Raw genomic sequence first — 21,118 nt, 5'->3', positions numbered from 1 at the left:
CGCGCTTTTTCCCGCCTCGTGATCGCGTTGCAGCTGTGGACTATGGGCCCCCTAATGTCCCCCTTGATTGTTCATGATGGCAGGGTCGGTCAGAGTCCATTGTCCTTGATTGCCAGTCCCCCTCCGGCCGGGTTGGTCCCTCCCTGCTACGTGCAGACCCGCGGGTTCTGTGCTGCGTTGCGATCTTGTTTCGCTGCCCTGCGGCCCCGTTCCTTGCATGCTCGCGCCGTTATCAGTTCATAGTTAAAAGCTTCCGCTGTGGTTTTCCTGTTTAGCTGGCCGCAGGTGGCTTGTTAATTAGCGGCGCTTTCGGTTCCTCTTTTCCCCGCTAGCTACCGCTGGTGGATTCCGCGTGGTCTGGTTGCTAGCTTCCCTGCAGCCCCGTGCTTCCCTGAAGCCTCGTGCTGACCGAACCTGACAACTGAAGGATGAATAGAAGAATTGCTGCAACCTTCCTGCCTAGCTTGGAACTGGGAAGCAAGCCAGGATTACTCTTATACAGGTAGTCCTCATTTAGCAACCACAACTGGGACTGGCAACTCAGTCATTAAGCAAAGTGGTCGCTAAGTGAAACCACAACTGTGCTTATGATCTTGCTTCAGCTTTCCTTGCTTTACAGACCTGTGAAGGTTGTTAATGTGAGGATTTGTCATAAAGTTACTTTTTCATCACCATTGAACACCAGTCACTGTACAAGGCAGTCGCTAAATGAGGACCACCTGTAGTTGTGCTCACTTTGGAAGATTCAATGCAGCCATTTGAAAGAGTTTTATGGCCACCAGATTTGATTGTGCTGGCTGCAGATTATACAAATAAAGTCCAACATCTGGAAGGCAACAAATAGGGAAAGAATCATGCAGAAGATCCCCTCCTGCCCTCCTAATTCAATTTACAAAGGAGGTTGGGTAGGCTGCTTTAGAAAACAGCATACTGACCAAAGTTTAGATTTTTTTCTGGTACTATTCCAGTATGCTGTAGTGTTTAAAGTCACTGGGCTAGCGACCAAGAGATATGAGTTCTAGTCTTGCCTTAGGCACAAAACCAGTTGGGCAACTTTGGGCCAGTCACTCTCTCTAGGGCTTAGGAAGAAGGCAAGGGCAAATCATGTCTGAAAATGTTGCCAAGAAAACTGTAGGGATTACTCCATGAAATGGCCAGGAGTCAAGTTTGACTAGAAACGCACCCCCCAAAGGGGAGGGGGGCTAGCCCAACTTTTTTTTATATCTTGGGCTTCAATTTTATGCATACTTATCTAGAAGTTAAGACCCAGATTCTGAACCCTTCTAGGTATATGCATGATTCTTCAGGAGTCACATTTTTGTCTAGATCATTAAGGGAAAAAAATCTGTAATAAATATATATTTTTTTTTAAAAAAAATGCATTTCTGTGCAAAACTGCAGGTTCAAACCCTAAATTCCCTTTTCAGGTTATAATTTATCATACATCACAAATAAAGAATCAAATGTGTCTAGTCATCAGAAATGGAATGACTGCAGCCACTAGACAATAAATCCAGTACAGAACTTAATGAGTTGTTTTTTTTTTAATGTAAAACCAAAGCCTAAAAGTCTAAAATATTTTTCTGATCCTGATGTTCACTAATATTTTTCAATTGTGTCTTAAGATTATGGTTTTGCTTTCATCATTTTACACTACTGTTAACAAATAAAACATGTTAACTCCTCTTAAACAAATGCACGTAATTGCACTACATAATATATAAATGGCTTTTCCCAAATTAAAACCAACATTGAAAGATTATTTTTTTTCTTTAATGAAGGTGAGGTCAGTTCCTATGTCTGCAATACAAGTATCTCAATTTGAGAGAGTTCTCACCACTTCTGACAATTTTAGAAAGTTCCAAAAAACTGGCAATAATGTGAGGCATTTAGGCTTACAGCCAAGTCTTTAATCCAACAAAAGGTCTATGTGCAAACTGGGCTTTGGGTAACAGCCATACTTTTTGAAAACAAGTTTCCTCTCAACACCAGCATTTTCATATAATTTTCCACTGGGACTTCAAAGAGATTAAATGACAAGGTATATCACAAAACATGCTTATTATGCAGCCAAGTATTTTATACTTTTTTCTTCCAACCAGGTTTAGTAACCTAAATTTCAGAAGAATTTCTATAATGTGAATTAATGTTATTTAGAGAGATGAGTTCTAGTAGTATGAGTCAAAAGGGGAAAAAAAACCCTACTCCATAAGTTAAGAGCATTAATTAAGAGCCTATTAACTTACCAATAAAACAAAACATAAATATTAAAGACAACTATCATGTCAATAGTAGTATTGCAGTACTGAATCCCTCACCTATAGTTTTTCTGTAATCTTACACTTCACCATGTCCTCTCCTACTTCTTTGCTTATTATTGGGCAATTAGAACATAGGTGACTGGGTCCAACAGTCCTATACGTCGGACTTACTCCATGACTGGTTACTCCATGGTACATTGAGTCATTTGGCAACTAAGCAGCCTTACAACTCAAATAAATAAGTGCAAGCTAAAGAAAAAGTCACCAAAAGGTGTGGAAAGCTGCAAAAGATATCACAAGTTACAGTTCAGCCTCTGAACCGGGCATCTTCAGATAGCTGCTGACTGTTGATAAGCAGTGCCCTCCCACCTCCTGCAGACAGTAACAATTCTAAAAGGGAAGCAGAAACAGAACAACAATTCAATTCCTGCTCCTCACAATATTATTTTATTTATTTATTTACTGGTCATATTTGTATAGCCACCCATCTCACAAGAGAGTGACTCTGGGCAGTCTACAACACTCAATTAAAAAGAACCAATAAACACATATAAAGCAATAATTAAAACTATAAAAATTATTTTAAAAACACACACACAACAGGAGAGGATGATGTTAACTGTGGTAAGGGAGCCATTGCAAAATCTCCTCAGACCCTTGGGACCCCCAAGCCTGATCACATTATCTCCCACCTTTCCACCCCCAAGATACCTCTCAAAAGCTCTCCTAACAAAGAGCAATGCTTTTGATTTTAAAAAAAAGCCAGCACTCAGTTCCTATCTGCAGCATATTATCCCTCAAAATGGGAGGTAGGAGGTATTTCAAAATGTTTTAAAGAGATAAATAATAAAATATGATAGGTCACCAACATGGAGTGTTAGTATGTGATGTCTCCTATCTAAAAACCATAATGGGACATCAGCTTTGTTCTCTCTTGTGATTAGGTACAGCACCCAGTTAATGTTTCTTATAGTTAACGACATTTGGCAGAAGTAAGATTTTCCTCTTCTCTTATACTGTATTTTATTATCTTTTTCAAGGAGAATAGAATACAAGTTTGGCTATCTTCATTTTGAATTCTCTGCAATGCATCTAATGAAAGTCAGAGTTTGTCCTTCTGCTGTTTATCTATCATAAATTTGTCATAATTTAATAATAAATCATAATTGTCTCTGGTTGACAAATTCTTTGAAGACTGCATAATTAGAACTTCAAGCTAGAAGACAGCACTGTAACTGATCACAACACAAACAGGGGTCCCACTACTTGCTAGGATTTCATTTGCATACCTGGATTACCGATATAATTTTGTCCTGTTTACCCATCAAAAGCTTATATTATGGTATAATCAATCTTAAAAATAGGATCTAAAGCTGAAGCAGAGATGAGCTTTCAGGCTGAATGGCCATGGTCTAGCTCTCTCTTGTTCTGATGTTTTGCTAGCAGCTGTGGCTGGCATCTTGAGAGGCAGAGTGAGCCACTTTGTAGTGTACTTCTTGGCAGCTCACAGGCAACTGAAATACTCTGTCTGGGCTCTTGTATTTGAACTGGCAAGCTGGTATCCAATTGGTCCATGTCTTCACCAGTATAGGGTATAAAGCTATTCGGGATAAACTGGGCCTTCTACGTTATTTTGGATCAACTCAGAACGGCTTCCAGAATTAAGAAACAAGTCTGATTTACTTCAGAGTGCTTTCTGGCAGTCTATTCAATTTAATCATTTGTTATTTGGTCCAGATGCTATTATTGCTTCTGAAGTTAGAAGTTTTGGAGGAACTTCTTACAGCTCCTAAACTAGTAATCCTTTTTTTAAAAATAGGACGTTGATGATAATTAGTTATTTATATAACCTCTGGAATAACAAGCACTTTAAAATTATATTTATTCATGTATATTGGACATTTAAGAGAATATCTAATACATGTTGGTTACAATCACCTTGATGTTAAAGATGTAACTCAGGATTGGAACTTTACTTTAGCTCTTGTATTATTTTCACATAGTGCCCTGACAGAAAAAGGTATCTATGGTCCTATCCATAGGTTCTTGCAAAGAAAGAAGTGCTTCACAAGTCACATTAGTCTGAATAAAGCACCTCTCTGAACCATTAAAATAATCCATGGCTATCTCTGCATACACGTGAATGAACAGCCTGTTCACTTTGCTGATAGCCCCAGAAGAAATGGTGTTGCCTGTATGTGACACACATACAGACAATTGGAAAAAGCTTTCCAAACATACAAACTTTGAAAAAGACATGACTCTGTTAGAGCCTGTGAATTAGTTTTACTAAAATATTTGTACTGTATTTGTATTTATAGTTTTCGCTGTTTTTATGTCAGCTTCCAATTGTCTATTTATGTTGTATTTTTATGGGTTTTTACCTGTTTTTTTAATCGTTGTTAGCTACCCAGAGTCACTTGTCTGAGATGTGTAGCCATATGAATTGAATATGCAAATAAACTCCATTAACAACTCAAAGAAACATGCTTCATTTGCACTTTGTAAGTGTTCTGAGGCATCTATTTTGAATGTTTGTATAGTAGTGAAAATATCTAGTGAAAATATAGATAATTGTACCAAACTCATTTCTTCTACTGAATTCTAGCTATCACTATAGTAAAGCTGTTAAGATAAATTCTATTCTAACACAGATGAAATTAGATAAAAATATTTTTTTTTTAAGTCTGACTTTTGGGGAAAGAGGAAGGAAAACTCTCAAGAATAAATCAGCTGTACAGATATTTCTCTGGAAACCAGGTAACTTCTCAAATTTCTTAAACCAGTTCCTTTCTTGAATCTTAAGAGCACCCGTCCCTCCCTCAAGACTGAACAATGAGCCCAGAGATAAATCTGCCTGCGTCTACTCATCTATAGTTGGAATATTATTGTGTTCTGGTATTCACTTTTTAACTCTGAACAATAAGAACAAAAGAAGCATGCATGTTACCTATAGGACTGATGTGGAGAGAAGGATAAAAATGTGTTTGTTATTTTATTCTGAAAGATTGTGCTACAAATTCATGTTAACACAACCAATATTGCTGCAACTTGTTGGCAAGATCAGCTAAACAATTTATCTTTTATAACTTTGTTCTAATTACATGCATGATTGCATTATTGTATCAAGTTTCCATGTCTAATAAAATTATCCACCCCAAAGATGAAATGTCATTAAATGTCTGGTATAGAATATCAAACCCATGGAAAGGAACATTTTACCATCTACTTGGGGTTTCATCATCTTAAATAATTTGATGTCATTCACAAACTCGCCTAAATGGTTGCTTGCTCAAATTCTAAACCATTTAATAGATGTTAAAAATCATAGGTCCAATATAGATGCTGAGGGACAATTTACTCAATTCTGTTGTTCATTTTTTGGATGCCACCTCTCACTCCTTCATAGCTAAAGGGACTGCAAAAAGGCCTGTTAAATGTCATTTTCAAAAGGCTTAGAAATGAATATTTCCCTTAAAATCTCAAACCATTACTAACATATTCTGTGTACAAAACACATTCTGCACAGCAGGACACATAACAGTAACATCAAGCCTAGAACCTCCAAAATTCATTCTTCAGAAATTTGTTTTTGCCCTCAATCATACTTCCTTTCATTAAAGCAGAGGTGAGCTTCTTTTTAATGGCCACAGGCCATGCTTAACATTTTGGGGGTAAGGTAAGAAAAGCTGCAGAGTAAAAGGGAAAGAGTGGATGTGGGGGAATGAGGTGGTTATATTTTAACAAGAATGTACCTGTTTTAGTTTTCATTTTAATACATTAAACCAATTAACAAAAGAAAAACTATACCAGCAGTATTAAAATATAACATCAGCTTAAAATTAATAATAATGATAATAACCAAAAGAAAAAAGCAGAATGGTAGGAAAACAAGATCTAGAATATTATAAATAGAACAATTCCAGAAAATCCACTGCTGCAAATCAAATGTATATTTTTCCTTTCAGTGTGATTGATAATTCTTTTATCAAACCATAATAACTGAAAATCCCACAATTTTTGATACCCCAATAGATTCCAAATGCTAAAAAAAGTAAGCAAAATATAAGCATCTTTAACACAGGAATCAACCCAGAGTCTTACAGGCAGTCCTCACTTAATGACGGTAATTGGGACCAGAGTTTCTGCTGCAAAGCAATGCTGTCGTAAAGCGTGACATCACGAGACTGCATCACTTAGCAACAACAATCCCAGCAGTCCCTGTTGCAATCGTTAAGTGAGGATCGTGGGTCATTAAGCGAGGACCTAATACAAGCATGACTTCCTGCCAGCTTCCATGGCTCACAAGCAGGTAGGTGGGTGGGTGAGTACTACGGAGTAAGGGAGGGTGGGGGGTGCTACAGCAAGTGCATGCAGGCTGGGGAGGGGGTACTACTGTGCCATACAAGTGTGGCTTGGCAGGGGAAAGGGCGCTTTGGCCCGAGCACATGCTATGGAGTATGAGATCCCTGGCAGGGCTCCTTAGGAGAAAAAGCGGCAGGAGTGACTTGCAATCTTCCCTGCCAGCTTCCCCACTGACTTTGCGTGCAGGAAGCCAGCAGGGAAGGTCGCAAATGGTGATCACGTGACTGCAGAACGCTGTAACCATCGTGCAAGCCAGTTGCCAAGCACCCGGATCATGATCACATGACCACACGGGTGCTGGGACAGCCAGAACTTCAAGGACTGGTCATAAGTACCACTTGCTCAGCATCGCTGCAATGTCAAATGGTTGCTGAATGAGTGGTTGTTAACCAAGGACTGTATTTATATTCCTCACTGATTTCTGCCCATGTGGCAATAGGACAAATCCCAACCAAATAGTCTAACTCCTCAATTATATTTCATTAGCAAGACAATCCATCCTTATAAAACATTCCATGAGGTGTCCAATATACATGAAGGTTTTTTTGTTGTTACATTAACTTTGTTCTAAGATCAAAGAAAACTAACTTTATGTTATTCATAGTGACCTTCCATTGGTCTACCTTGACAAGATATTCAAATTCATTATTCCAGAGGCAGCGTGAATGACTAACATTAGTTTCATCAACGTGCTTTAACTTTCTATTTTTTTAAAAAAGGGTTACTGACATAGGAGCTACAGTTAATTCTACCCAAACCTCCAACCACTGTAGAAGCAGCTAATCTGCCTATTTCAAGGTTTATATTACAGTTTTCTTCTGTTTCCTAGTTCAGAATGAAAGAAACTCTCATGGCCAGAGGGTGCTCAAGGGCCATCAAGGGCCACATGTTGCCCTGGGATTACAGGTTACTTACCTGCTTTAAAGAAATTTCTCACAAATTATCTTGATGTGCATGAACTGCTGCTGGATACAAGATATTAAGAACAAAATTACTTTATTTTACTTATTGCTTTACTTATTAAAACAGCTTTAAGTGGAAAATGTTATCTCCCATCTGGAGCAGTTAGTGATGCAACTGCCAAAAGCTCACATTTGTCTTTTCTTACTCCTTCTCCATACAAAAAAGACAAGACAGCTCATTTCTTACCTAGTGAAATTTAAGGCATCTTAGTACTGTTAAATGTATTCACACATTTACCCTTCTTTCTTTCTCCTCTTCTCTCACTGCTCCGAAAATGAGGATTTATTATTATTTTATTTGTTAAATTTATATGGCTGCCCATCTCACAAACAAATGACTCTGGGCAGCATACAAGAAAGCTAAAAATATATACAAAATAATTGGTATTATTACTATCTTTAAGATTATAAAAACACACATACCTAAAACTAGAGAGAAAACAAAAATATTGGGTGAAGAGCAGATATTAACAACAATAGAACCACCTCAATGCTTCACCAGTCCCCTGGGGTCCCCAGGCCTGATGGCACAAGCAAGTTTTGAGGGACTTCCAGAACATCAAAGTGAAACATTACACCTGTGAAGCAGGGATATACATTTGCTTTTCTTCATTTTAAACTGCATCGTATAACAACTATATGTTATTGTGGGGAGATGGGTGGGGACAAGTCCAATAAACAAACTATAACAAGAAAATAAGGAGGGACGGGCTATTCTTGTCTTAATACTGTACCTTACTGAAGTTCAGACAACAATCTATTTTTTCAAAGTTACTGTGACAAAAACCTAATAAATAAGGTGCTTTTGCTTAACATACTCATTTCTTTCTGCCTCAATATGAGGACATCTTATTAATCCAGATCCTGTCATTCTGAGAAATAGTTCTTGGTACAAATTAACAACTTTGTAGACAAAAAAGAGGAACAAACCTAACAGATGAGATCCCTAAAGACATCAAGGACTTCCAGCTTATTAACTAAGCATGGCAAATTATGATCAAGCTACAGTTCTGCAATGATCTGACAAAATTGTCTTAAAAGCATACAGCTGAGAGACTAGACTGTTTTGACAAACGTCTTATTCTGTCTGTATTTTCTTTAGGAAAGATTACTACTTATGTAAGTTCTGTGTACTATTTATTTATATTGAAGTTATATGGCCACCCATTTCAAGTACATTATTCTGGATGTCTACCCATAATTAAAAACAGAATTAAAATAATATAACAAAATTAACTACTGTAACTAAGTCTGGTGACATTAAAAAAAGAACATGTCAGAGGCAAATTCTGAAGCAACAGAACAGTTTCAGTAGGCTTTAATTCTCAGAATAAGATTTGAGAAAAGGTTGTTGAGAAGGTGGTTAGACTGCAGCTGCTGAGAACCGTAGGGAAAGTGGATTATCTTTACCTGTTTCAGTCAGGTTTCAGGCCAAAATTCACTATGGAAATAGCCTTGGTTGCACTGGTTGGACCTATTGCGAAGCTGGGATGGAAGTGGTGCATCCATCCTTGTGTTTCTTGATCTTGCAGTGGATTTTGATGCTGTCAACCCTGGTATCCTTCTGGATTGGCTCTGGGGTTGGGAATTCATGACACTGTTCTCCAGTGGTTCTCTTCCTTCCTTTGAGCTGGTTCCAATTGGTGTGGGTTGGGGGGGAGAGGTCTCTCCCTGGGCCCCTATGTGGGGTGCCTCAGGGTTCAGTGCTCTCTCCCATCCTATTCAACATCTACATGAAACCATTGGGTGAGGTCACTCACTGAATTGTGGGTCAGTATCATCAATATGTTGATAATACCTAATCATATCTTTTGACTCCAGACTGGCTGACTGAAGCTGTCAAAGTTTTAACCCAGACCTGGAGGCTGTCTGGGCCTGGATGGGAAAATATCATCTTCAGCTCCATCTTACCAAGACTGAGAGGCTGTGATTGTTAGGGCCCCCTAGATCTGGGGATATTCTAACACTGGGTTGCACTTCCCACTCAAGGGTGATGTGCAATCTGGAGGGAGGGGGTCTTCTTGGACTCACAGCTCCAGCTTGATGAGCAGATGGCAGCTGTGGCCAAGAAGGCCTTTGTACAATATCTTGTACAACATCTGGTACACCCTTTTCTGGATCAACTGTATTGTATTTTATTTTCTTTGTTACACTGTGAGCCATCCAAAGTCATTTGGAGTCGGGCAGCACTCAAATCCAAGAAATGAAATGAAACGAAAATAAATTATCCCCCAAACGGCTTACAAATAACAGCAGTGAGAGAGTACCTACTCTCAGGCATAAAATTTAACAGACATAACATACATGGAAAAGGAATGATGAGGAAAGAGGAAAATAGCAAACTCTTAACATAACCACCTGAGATTACCTTGTTTTATAATACACTGGTTACTCATGTGTGTACAAATTGCTCAAACTATCATGTTTCATGTTTACCCTCATCACTGGCTAGAGGTTAGCAGAATCATTCTCTCTGCCAAGACTGCCTGCTCCTTTCCCATACACTGCTGCTGTCACTGGCACTTCTGGAAAGGAAAGCATGAACATATTTCATGTTTTCCTCTTGAAATATACTATCTCTCCTAACACCAAAGGGCCATCCAATATCACTTCCTTTGGACATGGAGAACATGCTCTGATATCTGTTCAGAAGGTAGAAAGTGATCTTGCAAAATAGCTAATGTGAATTTTTAGTACTGGATACAAATACTACTTCTCCTTCAATATTGCTGGAACTTTGCTCAACTGTAAATACTTCTTGCCAGCTATGAAAGCCTGGAGTTCATGCAACTGGCAAGGCAATTCACAGTCTGTCAACATGCAGCAAAAATTTCCCCAGAAAGCTCAGGTGCTACTGCAAAAAAACTCCAATGCACTTGCCTCTGCTTCCTGCAGCTTTGGCGATGGCTGCTGCAGTGACTTGGCCATAGTTGTGCATTGCCCTTGGCTTGTCCAGGCTTCAGATGAAATGCCCTCAGATATTTTAAAGATGGAGGTCAGAAAAATATATTAAAATATTCTTACACAGCAAAGGAACTTTGGGCTGCAGCCAGCACCAATTACTATTGACAGAAGAAAAGCAGAACATGCTTGGAGGCAGAGTGCTCATTCCAAAAATCAGCAGACACCAGAGTCAGTTCGGCACACTTGCAGCCATATTATATAATGTGGACAGGGCTTTTTCTGAAGATAATAATTTCCTATCACATGGATAACTTTTCCTGTTTGTTAGAAAGAATCATATGACATTTGACATCAATATGCAACATGACAAAATTGTTGTCAATTTCATCCTTTAACTGGCTATCAATGAATAATAATTTTCATGGTTCTATTGTACTTCCTAAATCATAGGCAATTCACTCTAAAGCAGTGTTTTTCAACTTTGGCAACTTTCCCCAGCATGCTGGCTGGGGAATTCTTGGAGTTGACACATCTTAAAATGGCCAAGGTTGAAAAACACTGCTCTAAAGATCAACTGCTAGGGACTAAAAGTGGAAGAAAGTTATTGCCTTCTTGTTCTGAACACATCTGATTGGCCACTATATGACAAAAAATAATGGGCTAGATGGGGCCTTGGCCCAATCTAGTAGGGCTCTTCTTACACTTTATATTCCAACACACAAAAAACATAAGACTTCATGCTTAGAATAGGCAGAGTTTTCCAGCTGCTTTAAAATGAAATCTTGACAGATGAAGCAATCAAATCACTGATACCAAGTGCCTTCCCATCCCCCCATTCTCCATTCTTTCTCTTTTAAAAACTTAACATAAATAATGGCTCGATCAGTGGAAAATTTGCTACAGCGTATATGACTGGTTCTCAGCAATCCTGAGAACTGGAAGGAATCAGAAATTAATTGGATCCAAACAACATACCAAAACACACTTGCCACAAGCAGGGAGTAGGAACTAACAAAGCAACATGCCCAAAATGGCTGCAGGTCAATTCACTGTAAATAATTAAAAATGAGCAGTGTAATTTATTACCAGAAACACAGCAGTAGGTTGTTGTAATATATTTGAAAGTAGAAAACTAAATATACTAGTTGCACCTAAATATACTATTTGTGGCAGCTGTATAACATAATGACAGTAAAAATTCTGATTTGGAACACTGGAGTAGAATTCACTATCTGCATTAAACTCTCTGTGATTAAGAAAGAACAGACATATGAAGAATGAAGATCCAATACAACTGCAACTTCTTATATGAACACTCGTATAAGACCTAATGCTGACTTTTGAACAGTTGGTTTATTTCCAGGAAACTAAGAGGAAGTAAAGGTACACCAGATCACACATTCATGGTAGAAAGCGACACAATAGTTACAACTGTTAATGTCAAGTATACAGTTTGCATGTCTAAACTCAATCAATACTTTACTACAGATAAAATTGCAAAATTATAATTATAATAAAATTATAATCTAATGTTTTAAATTAATATTGTCATGAGGTTTTATTTTTAGCTTATGTTGCAGACAATTGTTACCAAACAAAATGAGTAGAAAAGGTGATGTGAGCTAGGGTCCTTAATCCTTTTTAATTAGTTTGCTGAGTTTTAGATTTTTAGGCATGAAAAAATTACCTAAGGGATTCAAATTAACTGACTGAAAGCAAATTGTTGGTCAGGCAGAAGTCAACAACAAAAATCATTATAAAACTCTATCTTACGAAAGTACTTTAAAAATTGGCACTGAAATTTTCACTTGTCATAAAAAGCATGGAAACTTTCTTTCCTGCTCTGGACAAGCAACAATGGTCAGAGATCCCACTGCAGAAGTGCAACAATCCAGAACTTCTAGCTAACTCAAGGTTAGGAGAAATACCGAGAGCTTCCTTGATCACATAGAGCTCCATCAGCCATTCTTCTGTGATACAATTGTTTTAAACAGGGCAAAGTTAAGTGACATGCAAGTATTGAGCAAGGATCTTTCCTTCTTTCTGAAGTCCCATCCCAGCAGCAAAGATTTTGGGATGCTCAAGATGCTGGAGGAATCCACCTTACTGTTTTGTTGGCAGAAAACGTTCAGCAGAAGGGGTTCATTTGACACAATCCAGTGTGAAAACTGCAGAAGAGGATATACATGATCTTAAAAGCATACTATGTCTTACAAGCATAACAGAATTATGATACAATATGACAGACAGCCATATGAGTCCTATAAATAAACATATACATACTAAGTTTACTACAAAGCAGTAATTGATATCTTTTTCTCCTGAATGATTCTCATTTAATCATTCTTCTGAGCAGCATAATCATGGATAAAGTTAACTTGGGCTATCAAGTACTATCTGATTAAATACTTCATTCACTTCTACACACTGATTTTCAAGAAGCCTAGACAAGCTCCAGATCTGACAACACAATACTGCAGCATGCTTGCACATGAATTCTGAGATCATTTGTGAAAACAAGTCTTATATTCCATGTGTCACTATCAAACTTTAAAATCAACCAGTATCAAATGCAACCTAATTGCAACAATGGAATGGAATGGAATCTGAACATAAAGGTAACTAATTAAAATTAATTCCCACCATAATCAAAGTCCAGATTGTTCCGCTTAGAAAGGAAAGATGACAGAAAAAACAAAATGAGTTTCTTTAAAAAAAGATTGATCTAAACCATAATTTAAATCAATGTAATGATTTATATAAAGGACAGTCCTGTTCACATTCTCTCATTAACAATGAAAGTTCAGGGCCAGTTCTCACATTATAATTTTGGATATACTGTACACTTATAAACTCAAGACTCTGACAAATAAGCAACATGCGAATGTTTGTATAAATAAAATAAAGGAAATACTATGAAAACATAACAAAGAGCAGATATATTCTGCAGGGAACCAATACTGCACTTTCAGTGTGCTTCAACCTGTCAATAGCAAACTTGTCACATCATGAGGTATGCTTTCTTCCATGTTAACTTATGTCACATTATGAAAATTTCTTGTTCCTCCTAAAGACACATGGAACAGTTCTGGGAGGATACAGGGATATTACAAAAGGAAATGTGAATCACCAAAAAGTCCCTTTCATTGTTACAGTGGCAGAAAACGGCATTGGAACAAAGAATATCACATCAACAGCGTGAACAGTACAGCGTTTTTCTGAACTTCACTCTGACCATAGAAAGCTGTAGATGTGAAAACTATCACCTATTAACTGTACTATTAGGAACTGCACTCTATATAGACTTATGAAGAACCACATCTCTACTCAGCTCAGTGACATCAGCATTTCATTCAGGTTATCAGAATTGCTATTCAAAGCAGGCATGTAGCTTATTATTATTCTTTGAATTTGTTTGGGCCAACAACAGATAACCTGTAGCCTCACCTACTCTGAGATTAAAATTCTGGGAGGAAACAGGATTTAAATTTAAAATACATTTCAAAATCTATAGAATTGCAAACAAAATCTACATATAGGATGGCATACATTATTGATGCAAAATATTCTAATGCAATCTACTACACTGAACAAGTTGCCTACCCTTACTGCACACTGTATTATGAAATATTGCAACAGACTTACAGGAAGTTATACGGCATCACTTTTCTGTACTACCATAATGTACTTCATCTCTAATTGTTGCAGGTATACTCTTGACAATCCCATTCCATCACAACTAAGTTTCATATTTTAAGCTTCAGAAAATCCAAAAGACTTCTGCAGTAGTAATGCCAACTATAGTATAGCAATTGCAAAGATTGCATAATTCTATACTCCCCCTTTCCTTTTTCCCTTTCCTAGCTTTTGCAAACTATTAAGATAATTTTGAATGGAGCATGCAAGAGTCACACAAATGCAAAACCAACCTTAAATATAGCCATCCATAGTTCATTAGAGATGCCACTCACATGAAGATCCAAAAAGTATGATTTAGTGTGCAAAAGTACAATGTTTGTTGCTGAGCCATAGTTTGGTTTACTAAGAGTGGAAACACAGTCTACAGTTTGCCACTTTGGATTTTTTATGATTAACACTAACCTCTAAATCTTAATATGTAACTCTACTCTGAGCCATGGTTACAATCATAGGCATCCAAATGGGGGTTAAGTTATGATACCTATGGTGTTACATCATAACACAAACCCATGACTTACATACCGTATTTGTACCTGACATCAGAATGCAAGTACAAAAGGATAGGTTTTGCATGAAAGATAGTTTTGTCTCTTAAAATCTTGGATTGTAAGCAAATGCCTTTAGTTATTTGTGCTGTTGGTTGTTTTTTGAACTGCTGTTAGCCACCTAGGGTCACAATGGTGAGATGGGTGGCCATATAAATGGAAATAAATAAATAAATAAATCTTGGAGAATTCTAATGGTAACATACAGTAAAAAACCAGACCAAAAACACAGCAGAGTAAGAAGTGGCGAAAGAAGCTCCTAATCATTGGTATAATTTCTGAACCCAGTCAAGAATTTTAAATGCTTTTAAGACAAATAAAATGTATTCCGACTTTATTTCTCCTCACTATACAATCCACTATCATAAATTTCATGGCACCAAATTCAGTCTAGGAAATATTAACCATACTTTAATAAACAAGAACTGGAATGTGAAAACAGTTACTAAATATATAAAAACTTTCCCTGTGTAGGATGGACCATTACCATTTACATATAAACAATAGAATTAATATTTGCAGAAAATACTTTCAGATAATTACTTTCTAAGCTAACTATTTCAAGCTTTAATATAAAATGTCTTAAATTACATATGTAATGCAGGTAAAGTTGCTATCAGCAAACCAATGCTTCAGAATTAGTATAAATTACTCACATACAATGTACAGGTTTTTTTTTTTTAATGCAGGACAAAATCTGTTAATTGTTTGCAGTACATTACACTGAAAAATGCTCCTCTTTATTATGGTGTCCACTACTAGACAACAGGAAAAATAAGGTTGCATCAAAAATCTAGTATAAGAAATGAGCTCTCTCATCACTATTCTATTCCAAATGTCCCCAGCATACATTTATACAGCTCCTCTGGATACTAACAGAATAACAGTCGACTTATCTACATTATTTTTCAAAGAGAACCTGACAGTTTGTGCAAAGTAAGAAACTTTAGTCTGTAACACTGCTTAAAGAAAAAATTAATTATGTAACCAAAGAGCAAAAGAAAAAGCTCTCCTTAAAACAAATATGGGATTAATTCAAAGACATGTATATTTGTCGACAGAAAAGTACCCACAGAACACTTGGAGACAAAGATTACTGTACATTCTGTATACAAAGTAAGCTGATCCATGGCAAAAAAACTGGAATTGTTGATGCGAAAACCAGAAATACAAGAATCTTCCATTGGGGAAGCTTCAGAAAAGCTATCTGTGACAAAAAGCAAGAAAAAATCTCCCTTTGCAAATGACACTGTAGGTGGCTAGATATAAATTTCCAGCTACGGAATTCAGTGGTTTCTTTCCAGTGAATAGTTTATTGATTCAATCTCTGTCTCAACTTTTAATCAGTGATGTTTAAGGCTGCTAATAATCCTAAACCTGACAAATGTTACATAAAAGACCACTACATACCATATTAATACAAAAATCCTTCAGCAGCTTTGAAAGATACTGAAACTACTTTACCAATCCTGTTCCATCATTTACATTTTCCTAATACATCTGCAAATCTTGCCGAGAAAACTACAGGGACTAGTCCAGGCAGTTGCTAGGAGTCAACACTAACTTGAAGACCCCCCCCCTCCAAAAAACCACCATTGGTGGGCCTATAAAGGAAAAGAATAGCTAGGCAATATCCAAGATTGTGGAAAAGCCGTTTTTATACTATAAGCAGAGAAAAGCTATGCAGATTCACCTGGAAACCACACTTAACTTTGACAGATTCATCCCAAGGTAAAATCTACAGCATACAATTAATTCTTGCACCTATATAATTATGATTGGCAGAAGCTATGATTTACAAATAGAAAACTGGACATCTGAGTCAAGTCCACTAGAAATCAAAAACTAGCATAGGGATTGGATGCACTTGTTCAACACACAAATCATACACCCTTTATGGGACCTGATGTTACTCTTTGCTTATTTAGCCAGCAGGGGCAGCAAAGACAGACTTAAAGCACAATTTTCCTGATAATTACTTAGAAGCAAGTCCCATGTAAGTGTTCACAGGATTTAGATTTTGCTCATCAGGCCAAGGAATGCTGATTACTGGATCCTCATTGCTGGGTCAGTTTTCAAGTCCCTTTACAAATCACACCTATCTGGGAAGAAGATTTCTGCTTCTGTTCAGCACGTTAGTGTTAATCTGAAGGATGTGTAAAGTTCTTGCACAAGCACAAATTTCAAAGCCCTGAACCAAGACTCACATTCAGACATTCTAAATAGCAAGATACTATAAAAGGCATGGGGGACAGGAGCGGAAAAAGAGAAAGACGGCGCACACAGCAATTCAGCTTACCGTAGCAAGGGGTCGAATGTCTTTACTGCAAAGTACAGTAGAGAATGGAAACTAGGCAGGGGAGTGAAAGCTGAGAAGAATGCGAAAAAGGGAGGGGGAGACAAGGACGAGCTTTGGGATACGCGCGTGTATGTCACCCACCAAGAGGGAGAAGGAGATAAAGGCTGGACGTTTCCTACAAGTGTAAAGACAAGAGGCTGCCAGAAGTGAATCATCAGGGCTCAAAAGAAGGGCCAAAGTAGAGAAGTCATCAAAAGAAAACTGCCTGGGGCTTAGCGAAGCCGTAGAGCGGGGTCACCCACCTGCCTGTGGCCCCAGAGCTTTGTTTGGGTTTTCAGGCGGGAGGGAGCAAGCGAACAACTCCAAGCAACCCAAACGCGACAACGACCAGGGCGCTCGGTCAGGAAGCCAGAACTACTTATGGGCGACGGGGGCGGTGGGTGAACAGAGTTCAGTCGCGCGGTTCCTGAGGGCCGGGTACGGTGTGGGGCGGCGGGGGGATGCCATACCCCCAGGTGCCCCTTTTAGCCCTTCTTGTCCTTCCAGTCCTCCCACTCACCGCGCGAGTCCTTAACGGCCGCCCGGAGCCTCCGCCACCCCCGACTGGGCTCTCGACACCGGCCCGACTCAGCAGCTCCCACTGCCTCCTCCGCCGTCTGCCCCGGCCGCCTTTACGGCCGCCATTTTGATCCACCGCTCCGGCCAGACTTCTCGGGAGGGCGGGGGAGAGGAGGAGCAATTACAGAGTCTGCGCAGCAGCCCCTATGACACGTGGTCCGTTCGGGAGGGGCGGTGTCGGGCTGCGGGGAAGAACAAAAAGTTGCTGGAGGTTCGCTGGTTGCGTCGCCAGATCCCTTTTTGCCCGGTGGTAGTTTAGCCGGCGAAGGGATCCCGTCGTGCGTTTCGTAGATGTAGTTGCGCTTACGTGGGCAGTATGTGTCCTGATCCTGTGCACGTTTATTAGGAAGGCGACCGTGCGAATGATTATCCTGTTGCAATGTGAGATATCCTTACTCGGGGCGAGAACTTCTGAGTAACGCATCAGGACGTGTTTCCGAATCAACGCCGGATTGCGGTTATGATTCCTTGCTCGTGGCTGCAGCGCTCACTCGCCCAGAGTTTGCCCGCCCTCTGTCGTTCTTGCGCCGCGTCGTTTCTCGTATTGTGTTTTGTGCCAACTCTTGATTTCAAACATGCCCGGGAAGGTACAAGAAACTGGAATGGCCGGCCTGTCTTGCTATTGGAAACGACCTAATTCCGCTGCTGCCCCTCCACCCATCTTCCCTCCGCCTGCCTCCCGATGCCCGTGGCCTTTTGCTGCGGTCATTCCTGCCACGGTGCCCCTCCGTTTCACCTGCTGCTCTGCGCTGTGGCGCTCGTTCAGCCTCGGTGCAGATAACTGTGGTGCCAAGTCGTCGTAATATCTGAGGCAGAATTGGAATTCAGCCTGTTTTGGAAAATAGGACGGGTTTACTTTTGGATGTGCTATTGGTAACATTGTGACGTGACCAGCGGTTTGCTTAATCCTGGTTTGTTGAATTAAACACAATTCGTTGGGTTTGTACTAACAAACCACATTATGGCATGAAGCCAATGTATAAGATCTTGCTGGATCATATCAAAATCTTAGGGTGGTATTGTGTTGCTTACATAATTTGCATGTCACTAGCAAGCCTAGAGTAATTGATTATGATTATGTGCTATCACGTAGTTTTTGACTTTTAGAGACCACATAGGTATATTTTCTCCATAACGCTCATTCAAGTCTCCCAATGGTGCATTCATTGCCACAGTAATTGAGTCCATCCATCTTGCTGCTGGTCATCTTCTCTTTCCTTCCACCTTTCTCAGCATTAGAGACTTCTCCAGAGAGCTAGGTCTTCTCATAATGTGTCCAATTTAGCATAATTTGAGCCTGGTGATTTGTGCCTTGAGTGAAAACTCTGCATTGATTTGTTCAAGGATCCATCAGTTGGTTTGTTTTCTTGGCTGTCCACAGTATTCTCAAGAGTCTTCTCCAACACCAAAGTTCAAAGGTGTCAATACTCTTCCTATCCTGCTTCTTTAAAGTCCAACTTGCGCTTCCATAGGGTGTCACAGGGAATACCATGGCTTGCACAATTCTGATCTTTGTAGGTAGACACACATCACAGCATTTGAATATCTTTTCCAAGGCCTTCATTGCTGCTCTACCAAGTGCTAATCTGCAGTCTATTTCTTGACTGCTTGTTCCTTTATTGTTGATGGTTGATCCTAAAATGCAGAAGCTATCCTCCACTTTGATATCTTCATTGTCAATTCTAAGGCTGGTTGTTCTACTGTACCTGTTATTAGTTTGGTCTTCTGTATATTTAATTTTAGCCCCAATTTTTCATTGTGCTCTTTGCCTTTTAGTACTAGGGCTTGCAGATCCTTTGCATTTTTGGCTGTCACCTAGAGTGATAATACCCTCTTTTTCATGTTCTCAGGCCTTTAGAGATGTAGCTCCATAAATGAGATGGATGAAGGATTTACATTTATTTCAAGGTTAGAATGCTAGAATCAGTCGCAGTGAAATAATGGGCCTAGGAATTTGTGCCAAAAGATTTCTGGAAAAGGTGAGTTTCTTGGAGGAGTTTGGAAGAAGTAAGGAATACAGTACTGCAGAATTATTTTGAGAGGCAGTTCCAAGGAGTTGTACTGGGCAAATAGCAGCCTTCTTTGAGAACCTCAGATCTTTGGAAAGCATAGATAGAGCTGAAAGAGTAGCCACCTTGGCAGGATCCCTTAAAAAGGGAAGAGATGGGCAGGAGGCAAGAACATAGATAGCCTTCTGAAGATATGGATGAGGAGACCCAGTTTTTTGTGAAACAGGAAGGGGAAAGTGCTCTGTGTATGTATAGATGGCAAATTTTATCCCATGAGCTACATTTTTGAAAGGTGTATTTCATGTTAAGACTCCCAACCTGAATTTATTTTATCTGCAGTAAATCATGTGAATTTAATGGATCTTTAAAAAAAAACAACAGGTTTAGGTTGTGGACTTGGGTTAATTTTTAGTTTATGGATGAGTTTCAATATTTTATGTGAAAGTCTCTTCTAGTAACTACTGTGTGGCAAATTAACATCTGGAAGGGTATTGAATTTTCTTACAGTGCCAGCTATGTGTAAGACTCAACAACTTTAGTAAAACACAGGATTGCCCTGAAAGACCATCCAGGAACTTCAACGGACCCAGAATGCTTGAGGAGTGATTGGAATGTCAGAATTCTCCCATGTAAACCCCCTGCTTCAAGAACTGGACCAGTTTCCTGTTTACTTTTGAATGCAATTCAAGGTGCCATTTAAAACCCTGCATGGCTCAGGACCTGTTTATTCACAGGACCACCTTTTCCCAGTGGCTTCTGCACACCCAATGAGGTCAAGAAGGGGGTCCCTTTTCTTATGGATTGTCGTCTTTGCAGACGGGGAGTTGAGCCTTCTCAGTTGCAGCCACTCCTTTGGAACAGATCAGACTAGCTCCCACCCTGCTGAGCTTTAGGAAAGATCTTAAAACTAGGCTTTTTAAGAGAATGCTGGGAATGGAATTGGTGTGAGCCGTGAGCCCCCTTGATGAGTTGTGTTTTAATGTTTGAGTGTTTCTCAGCATTTTTGGAATTTTAGTTGTAAGAGGTTATTTTATATATGTATATATACACACACACACCTTTCTTACTAAAAGGAGAATGTAAGCTGTTCAAAATCCTTTCAATTAAAGTGGCATAGGAACCCAGGTAAGTAAATAAATGACAGAAATTTCTGTGCATAAGACCCAACAATATTACTAAATCATTTTATTCTGTTGGAAGAAGCAGACTTATTCGAAAAATACTTTCAAGAAAAGTTTTTCGGAACATCACATGTGTGATGCACAAATCATTCAGAAACTCAGTGGCATCAATATGCAGTTTTAGATACTGGCCTTCATAATCTTAAGCTTCTGACTTGCATATATATTATTTCAGTCATTTCACAATGTTGTAAGTTGTCTTGGTGCATTTGGGGGGGGAGGTATTTTACTTCTGTTGAATGATACTATGGAGATCCTTCCTCTTTTTGTAGCAC

General features: G+C 39.0%; 1 protein-coding gene across 2 annotated transcripts in view; it reads right to left on the bottom strand.

Annotated features, from left to right (window-relative positions):
• BTBD7 (BTB domain containing 7) overlaps positions 1 to 17,751 on the bottom strand; it is a 76,785-nt gene extending 59,034 nt beyond the window's left edge. The window contains exon 1 of one of the 2 annotated variants that reach the window (XM_088145213.1): positions 17,595 to 17,751. The gene's annotated coding sequence lies outside the window, so the exon portion shown is untranslated. Of the gene's footprint in view, positions 1 to 17,337; positions 17,458 to 17,594 lie in introns of those variants that run through there. The other variant, XM_088145214.1, reaches the window with a different exon arrangement.
• Between the last annotated feature and the right edge of the window lie 3,367 nt (positions 17,752 to 21,118).

This window comes from Python bivittatus, unplaced genomic scaffold (genome assembly GCF_059951505.1).
Source record: "Python bivittatus isolate LINGU-HERP-01145 unplaced genomic scaffold, Pbiv_v1 ctg000480_np1212, whole genome shotgun sequence".
NCBI classification, from domain to species: domain Eukaryota; kingdom Metazoa; phylum Chordata; class Lepidosauria; order Squamata; family Pythonidae; genus Python; species Python bivittatus.
The sequence above is the reverse complement of the archived record's forward strand: the minus strand, read 5'-3'. Positions and strand labels throughout refer to the sequence as shown.